Source organism: Argiope bruennichi, chromosome 2, assembly GCF_947563725.1.
Source record: "Argiope bruennichi chromosome 2, qqArgBrue1.1, whole genome shotgun sequence".
NCBI classification, from domain to species: domain Eukaryota; kingdom Metazoa; phylum Arthropoda; class Arachnida; order Araneae; family Araneidae; genus Argiope; species Argiope bruennichi.
In genome coordinates, this window is record NC_079152.1 from 18,441,489 (window position 1) to 18,450,134 (window position 8,646).

At 33.1% G+C, this 8,646-nt stretch overlaps 1 long non-coding RNA gene across 1 annotated transcript; it reads right to left on the reverse strand.

The window, feature by feature from the left end:
• Positions 1-224: 224 nt before the first annotated feature.
• LOC129961748 (uncharacterized) lies at positions 225-5,803 on the reverse strand. The gene is made up of 4 exons (XR_008783823.1): positions 5,705-5,803; positions 3,633-3,807; positions 1,900-2,016; positions 225-894 (listed from the first exon to the last, which is right to left on the reverse strand). It is a non-coding gene; the product is annotated as an uncharacterized LOC129961748 (long non-coding RNA).
• Between the last annotated feature and the right edge of the window lie 2,843 nt (positions 5,804-8,646).

Consider the following 8,646-nt stretch of genomic DNA (forward strand, 5'->3'; position numbering starts at 1 on the left):
TGTTGAAGTTGATAACCATACTCGTCCTGCTAATTCGAGGTTATTGCCTTAATTATCTCCATACAAACGAGTGTAGTAGAACTAAATTAATGATAACGCATGCTAATTGAAGAATTCTATAGTTCAGTTTTAACTTAAGAGCTAGAACGCATATTAACTAAATGAATATTTAGAAGGACCTTCGACTGGGCAGTTTAATATAGTTGGTTTTACTTGTAGTTTCCGATACCGATTTTCCACCGAATCGAACAACTGTTTTGTTTTCTGTACTATCTAATAAAATGACACCTTTTTGATTCAAAAGAAATCCATTGAATACGTCGCATATCTATGTATTTTAAGTAACTTGTATTTAATTAAAATCGTTCTGGATGGTTTATTTTTGCTTACAACTATCGAAATTCCATACACGTACGGCATACGGGCAAAACAGTTAAGCGCCTACGAGCCTAATCTCCAAATTCTGCAGGACATCTAGTTTGAGGAAGTCTTGTCCGTTTCATCCGAATTTAAGGACGGAAAATTTAATTAAGGAGTTTACAAGATTCGAAAACACTATTAATAGATGCATTGAAGTTCCCTGCATAGAGGCTAATGACCATTTACTATCTAATTAAAGTTAATTTTTAATCTACAGCTTAAAGAAGAAAACTAGATCAAACTAATCGCTGAGAACTTCAATTTACATTTCATTTATCTCGTAAACGACGCGATACAAGCTAGGTACATCGACTTCAGTCTTATTCATGCATGCAATAGTAAATTCAGTACTTGTAGATTTACCATCTAGTTTACTATTTGGATTTCAGAATGAAGAGTCGACATGATCCACGATTATCGAGATTGAAGCAAACTTGGATCTTCATCTTCCATGAATGGAATTCACTGGGAGCCCTGAAAAGAAAATTGGTGACACTCGTTATATTCAAATGCCAAAAGTAATATTTTATTAAATATGACAAATAATTCATGCATAAAAAGAATTAATGCTCGAGCTAACAGTACTGCCATCCTAAAAATGGTTTCGGGCTTGGGAAGATTTCTAATGGAGCAATTCATTTTACAGTAGCAGATGAAAGGGGTTATGAAGCAATTCATTCACCAGGTTTGGTTTTATGTTAAATATACCCATAGCTTAGAGTCTAGAGTTTTAAATTTGGGATCATTTTTATCGCAAATTTCTTATACATGTATAGAATGTTGAGAGAAATGCTTATAACTCGTAAGGAGAGGACACAGGTTGGAAAATAGAATCCTAAGATTTAATACTGGTAGTACAACTTTAGGATTCTTTTATAAAGATTAAGAACAATAGCTAGTGAATTTAGATACGCAGAAATAGTTGCGCTGATAGCTGAATCAAGGTACTGGCTTCGTACCCGCGAATTTCGGATTCAGCCCTCTAGGCATTTTCGAGAATTTAACTTTATTTACAAATTGTGGTTTGCGATTACGAACTAAAATCTGACCGTAGCGTCTCAAGCATAAGTAGATTCTACCAAGCATTTCATTTGAAGTGTCATCACGAAAGTAATGAGGCTAGATTACCCAATCTTAACAACGGTCATAATATGTTTAATCTATGAATATTCCATTCCTCTTGTTTCGACCTACGGAACTTCATATACAATGTTTCGCAATGAGAAGAGAAACACGAGAGATGCACCAACAAATAGTGTAAACTGTGTATTGTAAATTAATAGTTTTCCCCCTTCCAAGTACACAGCATACGATATTTTAACGATGCAAGATTAGGATTAGTAACATTACAGGCAGTTACTAGACATTCCCATTAAGTCAAATGCCATCTTTGAATATTCAGTTGCAAATATATTTGCTTTTACGGAAGACGCACAGTTAATTCACTCCCGTCAATCGATCAAGGATTTCAGAACTCACCATTTAAGTTTTCCTTCAGTTGCGGTCAGAGCATTTAGTTCCAAGGTTTAAGTCGTCACACTTCGGCACTTGTTACTTTTTGGCAAGAGCAAATAGTTGAGCTTCGACGGAAATAACCTGTGAAAAAAGGCATTTGCGATTAAATGCTGCCACGATTTATATTTTTCAATTTGAGAATGCAAGAAATTTTGAAAAGTCAAATGTATCATGACCACGTACTCGCCCGGATCGAACACGATCGGAATTAAAACAATAAAAGTTTGCAAAAGGGTATTTTGAGGTGAGCAGAAAGTTAACCCTTTGTACTCAGATGGTGCCTCTCACTCGCCATTCAAGTCTATTGCCTTACCATTCTTTAGGTTTTTTTTTTTTTTAAGAGAATAAAATTTTAGCGATGCACAGACTTGAACGGCGAGTGAGGGGCACCATCCAAGCACGAAGGGTTACTTTTCGGTAAAATTCAAATTAACACTAGAATAAGTATTTTTCATAGTAGCAAGTCCTTATGTTAACTAATAATTTTGATTACCGATTCTTTTCCGCATGCAGAGGGGTTAATCTTGCTTCTCCCCATGGAATCTCTCCTAACTGCATTTCATAAGATTCCGTTTCCTAATTATACGCGAGTTGGTTAAAATTCAAGCTTGAAGTATAATTGTCAAGCTTTTTTGCATAAAGATATTCACAAAATTTTCGCGTGTTCTCCTCGAATAATGCAATTGTTTTAGAGATACCTGTTACAATGATATTTTATAAAACGGCTGGGAATTCAGCAGTTTGAAGTTAGAGTATTGCAGTGGAAATGATGAATAAAAAGTCTCCAAAGATTGGGTCCGACAAAAGGAAAGATTCAATTTAAATTGAATTTATTACGAGGAAATATAATTGAACACATGATGAACTATTTACAGATATGACGGGAAAAACAAAAACGGTCATTACAGGACCTGAAACCAATACCGAAACAAAACATCTTACAAACAATAACGACACGAATTTTTATCTCATGTCTTAATTCTAAAGTTTCTATATTACAGTTGCTAGGTTACATAAATATCAGATGCGATACCGATTAAATAGTTAGATGTTTAATGTCACGTGAAGCGATTTATTCATACCAATGGCGCACAGAAGCAGGTTCAAAAATGCATTGCATCATTTTTTCAATAAAGTACGGGAGACAAAATAATTTGGAATTTATAACCTTAATGCCGAAATTTCCCAACAATACCAATAGACAATTTCGTTTGAGCCATCACTTTGACTTCATACGGAATGAACAGCAGAAGTCGGGTAATAGGATTATAGAACATTTTGAAAGATTAAGTAGGAAAAATTTAATATACATTCCCCAGTAATTATAGTTTAAACCCTTTAACTATAATACGACTAACGACTTCTCAGTCGATCAAATGCGATCGAGTGCAATGTCGATCGGTTCGGTATATTATATTCTCTTGAAAGTATTCAGCAATTCTTACTGTTTAGTCTTTTTCTAAAATACCAGCTGGCTGAATAGTACGACCTTTTACTAATGAAAAAGAACCAAGATCACTAAAGATAGGTATTCATGGAATATCCGTGAAGTAATTCCGATAGAAGATTAATGAACGACTTGCGCTTCTCGAACAAGAAATTCATTGCAGAATATGCAAGAAAATTCAGAAATATAGTTTCTAGAAAACAGAGGGTATAAATTGATACAACAAGTTGAGAAATCGTAGGTTTCTTACCTTAGAAGTTTCAGATAGCTTTCTCCGATAGAACATTGCAGGGAGGTCGTAGCGGTTCTGGTTTCTAGTCTTGATAATTGGATTGATGGGTTATACCGGATTAGGATTTCGATGAAAATTGGCTGCGCCGTTTTGAAATCGGTGAAGAGCATCAGTTTGAAGCAATGCGAAGTTTCTGCAAGAGTAAAGACAAGAGTAAGATTTCTATTCCACTAAACTTTGCGTTTGGAATTTTATTGCACAAAGTCAAAATTTTATCTGGAAGTTCCCCCGCCTTTTGTCGATTTTTTTTTTATCAAATTACAAAATCTAAACATCGTTCGTGAAAGACGATGAGAAATTTTGAATTTTTCGAAGCGTTAAAACCCACACATTTTATTTATATATCATTTTTCTCAATACAAAAAAAGCGATAATGTATATACATCTGTCGAATCGCTTCGGCTCGGTAGCATTTAGAATATTCCAATTTAAAAAGTAACTATTTTCACCAACACTTGTTTTTTGTAACCAATTATGCCTATATGTTTAGTAGAATGGCATCTAACAGGACGATTACAATTTGGGCAATACTACAAGCATCCGCAACTTAAGTATCCGTTATTCCAACATTTCTTCCAATATCCACCTCAGAAATCGGCTTAAAATTCGAAGTCTTAACTTATTCGTTCCGATAAGGCTTTATGATTTCAACGTTGAAGCCAATTTAAAAATTATTTCTCCCAGAAGCGAAATCTTTCGATTCTACAAAGTCGTATTTTCCTGAACTGTTCGTAATCATCCTGGCTTCAGTGTGTTAAAAAATCGTTTATTTTATAAAAGCAGAGCATAATATAAATTACTGCAAATATAAATTTATAAGAGTTGGAGTCTCCTATCGCGAGTTTCAAGTTATGCGAGAACAATTTGATCACTCGATTATATTAATGCGCATGCGTCAACTTTTAAAAGTTGAAGTTTTCTTTCGAGATTGACCAGAGCTCGAAAACTGACAGCCAAGAAGAAAATCGAAGATGGAAATTCCATTTAAGCTTTATTCGTTGCCTACGCGATATCGAGCTTCAAACTCCCTACCCAAAACATGTTCACACACGATAATAAACAGCAGTCTCGAGTTTAGCTACATTAATTTCAGATAACTATTTGTCCCTAAAACAAGAACACATACGAAAACGTAAAAAGAAATTTTAAGAACCCAGTTAAAGGAATCCAGCAAGTTTATACCCTCAAAGATTTATTTTGCCGTCTTAATCGCATAAAATGCGGAGCATTTCAATAATGAAGATGCTAGATTTGTATAGATTGGAAAAGTCACAAGCTTCGAAATACTCTAACGATGAAATCAACAGAAGCTTTTACAATAGACAGTTATGCTTTTCAACGAAACGACTTTTGCCCCGCCCTTAGTTAAGGTTGCTTTTTTCTAACTTCGGTACACATCCTATCCATCACAATCGAATGTACCGTTAAGCAGTAATAAACGTTTTTCTGAACAATAGTGTTGAACTTGAGGCTATTTGCCATGCAAAATACATTTTTATAGGTGCAAGTGACGACATTTTTGAAGTTTTATTAGCGTATTTAAGTAAAAGCAATTTAAGTAATTGCTAAACCGATGCTCATGAATTATGCCAAATTTAATTAAATACTCGGACTTCGTGTGCATTCTAATATGTGGATATGAACTACAAGCTTATCCTAACCGAGCACGTTCGACTTGTGCTCAAAAACATTAAGAACTATTTTCACCGTTTCAAAAACAAGATTACTCGTTCTTGCGAGTTAAGTTTCCCCATGAATATCAAGTTTTACTTTCAGAAAAATCCTCTTTACAATATGGTTTACAATGCGAGTTAGATTTTTTATAGTTATCATTGCGGAAAGCGTTCTAGTTCAACAAGCTAGGATAACAGAATAAACAGTTTTAAATTCTCAGAACATTCAGACGTTATCACATTAATACGCTGACAAACAGTTGGAAGCAACAACCATTATTTAAACACAAATATTCATCGAACATACAATAATCAAAGATATTGTTAAAATAAAATTAACTTTCAGAAAACACTTACCACTAAATGGCTGCCTGAATACAAACAAGTAGAGGACAACCAACTTTAAGAGAAGATAAACCATTCCCCACAAACACATCACTCAAATAAACTTAGAAATACCGCAAAAAGTAAAAACAGACAACTTTTAGTCTGTTTTATATCATCTTAAATATTTCCTAGCCAATCAAAATAGTTCTAATCGATATTTTTTGTCAGACCACTTGGCATTCATTTGCATAAAACTAATCCCTCTCTCATCGTTTTGGAGCCTTGGCGGCATGCTGATTGAAGCCCTGCTTCGATACCAGAAGATGACTGATTAGAAATATATGCATTGATTTCACTTATTATCTACACTGAATCCAGGCAAATCGTGGGTTAAAATCTGCCATCGTCCATCAAATGTCCAAATATCGATATTGTATGTTCAGATACTTGCTATGATCAAGTTTTATTATTTGTCCTTGGTGCAAAATGTTGAGGTTCACCCCAAGTTAACCTTCTTCTACCAATGAGCCTAAATTTACTTGTCAAGTCGTCAAGTTCAATTAGCATACATTTACTTTTGAAATTCCCTAATGAACTTAATAATGTTCATTATCCTAGTTCATAACGGGGTGGTAATCTAAATGAATTGAATAAAACTCATAAGCCTAGTCTTCAAGCAGCTTTAAAGAAAAGAAACCAAAATAGCTAACAAGGGGAGGGCACGGGTTGGAAAGTTGACTTCGAGATGAGATTTAGTATAATGGTAGTACAACTTTAGGATTAAAATATTAAAGAGAAATAGCCGGTCAATTTCGAGAAAATGTTGCTCAAACTTTTAGTAAAGTTTATATAATAATAATGTGGCAACGGCGGCGAATGTCCGAGCTGCGCAATCGGCAAGGCGCTTGCTTCGCGATCATGAGACTCGAGTTCGGTCCTGGGGTGGCATTTTTTATTTATTGTCTTTGAAAATTATTACAAATTGATTCGTAAATAGTTTTAATTAATATGTTTTTCAGGTAAAAAAGAATGTTTACTCTTCTAATTATTGAATTACTAGTGAAGGTATACCTATCTGGCTTTTTATAAGCTCTTAACTATTTTCGGAGAAACGGGCGACGTTACATCTAGCAGGAATGAAAATTACCATGTGAGGAAAAAGAGGAAACGTTACAGTATGTCAAAAACAATATCGATTATCCCCTTAAAAACAGAAGTTTGTTATAATTTAAATTCAACACTACTTACCGACGGTTTCAGCAACAAAAATTTTTGCATATTATTCTTATTTTCGAAAATAACTTCAGAATTGGTTCTAAAAATTATTATTAGGTTTTTGATAAGCTTTAAATTAATTCTCATAGATATATTTTGTTCGAGTAATTATTAATTTATAAAGACATTAAATTTAAATATAAAATCAATTTTCTCAAATACATATTATTCTATTCCTTCATAAATGAATTGATTTGTTTTTGATAAATTCTTTGATTGAATGCAGCAAAATAAAGCTCAGATGAAAGAGTCAATTTTCTATTTATATAACATAGGTGAATACTCCTCAAATTATATTTGTTTATTATTAAATTCAGAAAAATTTAGTGCCGTAAGAAAAAAAAATGATATAATTAAATTAAATATTTTATAGTGAATATTATCTCTCGATATTTATTTAATCGTTTTTGTTATCAATTTTCTAAAACCTAATATATTAAAGCCTTCAATATAAAATTGAATAGTATTATTTTTAATTCCTAATTTTAAAGTTACTATTTTCTATTAATTCAAAAACTGCGAATATCATTAAAATGCTTCGTATACTTTTTAAGTTTTTTGGCAATATAAAATTTTCTCTACAATCATCCTTCAGACAAGAATTAAAAACTTTTTTATTGTTATGATTCAACAGTGCATACCTGTGTTTAAACAGTGATTGTTAAAATTCAATATTTGTTGTTAACAATACTTGAAATTATTATTGATGATATATCATTGCAATTATAATCTAACAATACAACATTATCTGCTTGTTCGCATTCAAGTGTGGTGAGCTTAAATTTGTTTGCGATTTTATCAAGTGAATTTAAGTCATTGAAACTGCGGAGATTGTTATCTGTCCTTGTGCTTTTATCCATTTTGTGCCGACTCTGTTTTAAATATTCTGCCTAGAATTTTTCAATTGCCTTCACTTCATTCAATACGCAATTTACCTCGTCATCATGGGGAACTCGAGCATAAAAAACAGGAAAAAGACTGATGTTTTTGTGCAGACAGATGATCAACAGAATAAAGCAACCAAACATGCTTCAACTTTGACTGATATTTATGGCTCTGGCGATACTGGAGTATATGTGTTTGATGTTGATTCTGCGCAGTCGGATTTTGAAGATATAAAGACTAAATGTATTCGACCTGGTAATAATCCTTTCTTGGATAATTTTGTTGCTTCCCCAATTGAATTAAAAGCAACTAATCCATTCTTGAACAATTTTGAGGATTTTGCAGATGTGAAAAAAGAAACAAATCCTTTCAAAACGGATATTTATTCGAATGAGAAAACATTGCTTTTATACCAGGAAGTGGATGAACCTCCAGAAATAGATCCATCCTGGTTTGAAATTGACGAACCTGAATTAATAGAAATATTTGCAAACTCAAAAAATACATTCAGTGTTCTTGACAATCCTTCGGAAAACGATTTTGCTACAAATCCATTTTTGGCAAGAAATCCTTTCGAACTAACAAATAAAAACCCGTTCAAAGAATCAATCATCGCAAATAACAATCCCTTTTCTGGTATTTCAAATGAACAAAAAATGTCTGAACTTAACGCTTGTTCATGTCCAAAAGAAGATAATCTTACATTAGTGGCATCACGTCGCAGAAATTATTTGAAACGAAAGGTGAACAAAGTTGCGTCTTGGTTGAAGTCAAAAAATATGGTTACCAATTCACCATGTTATTTGAAACTA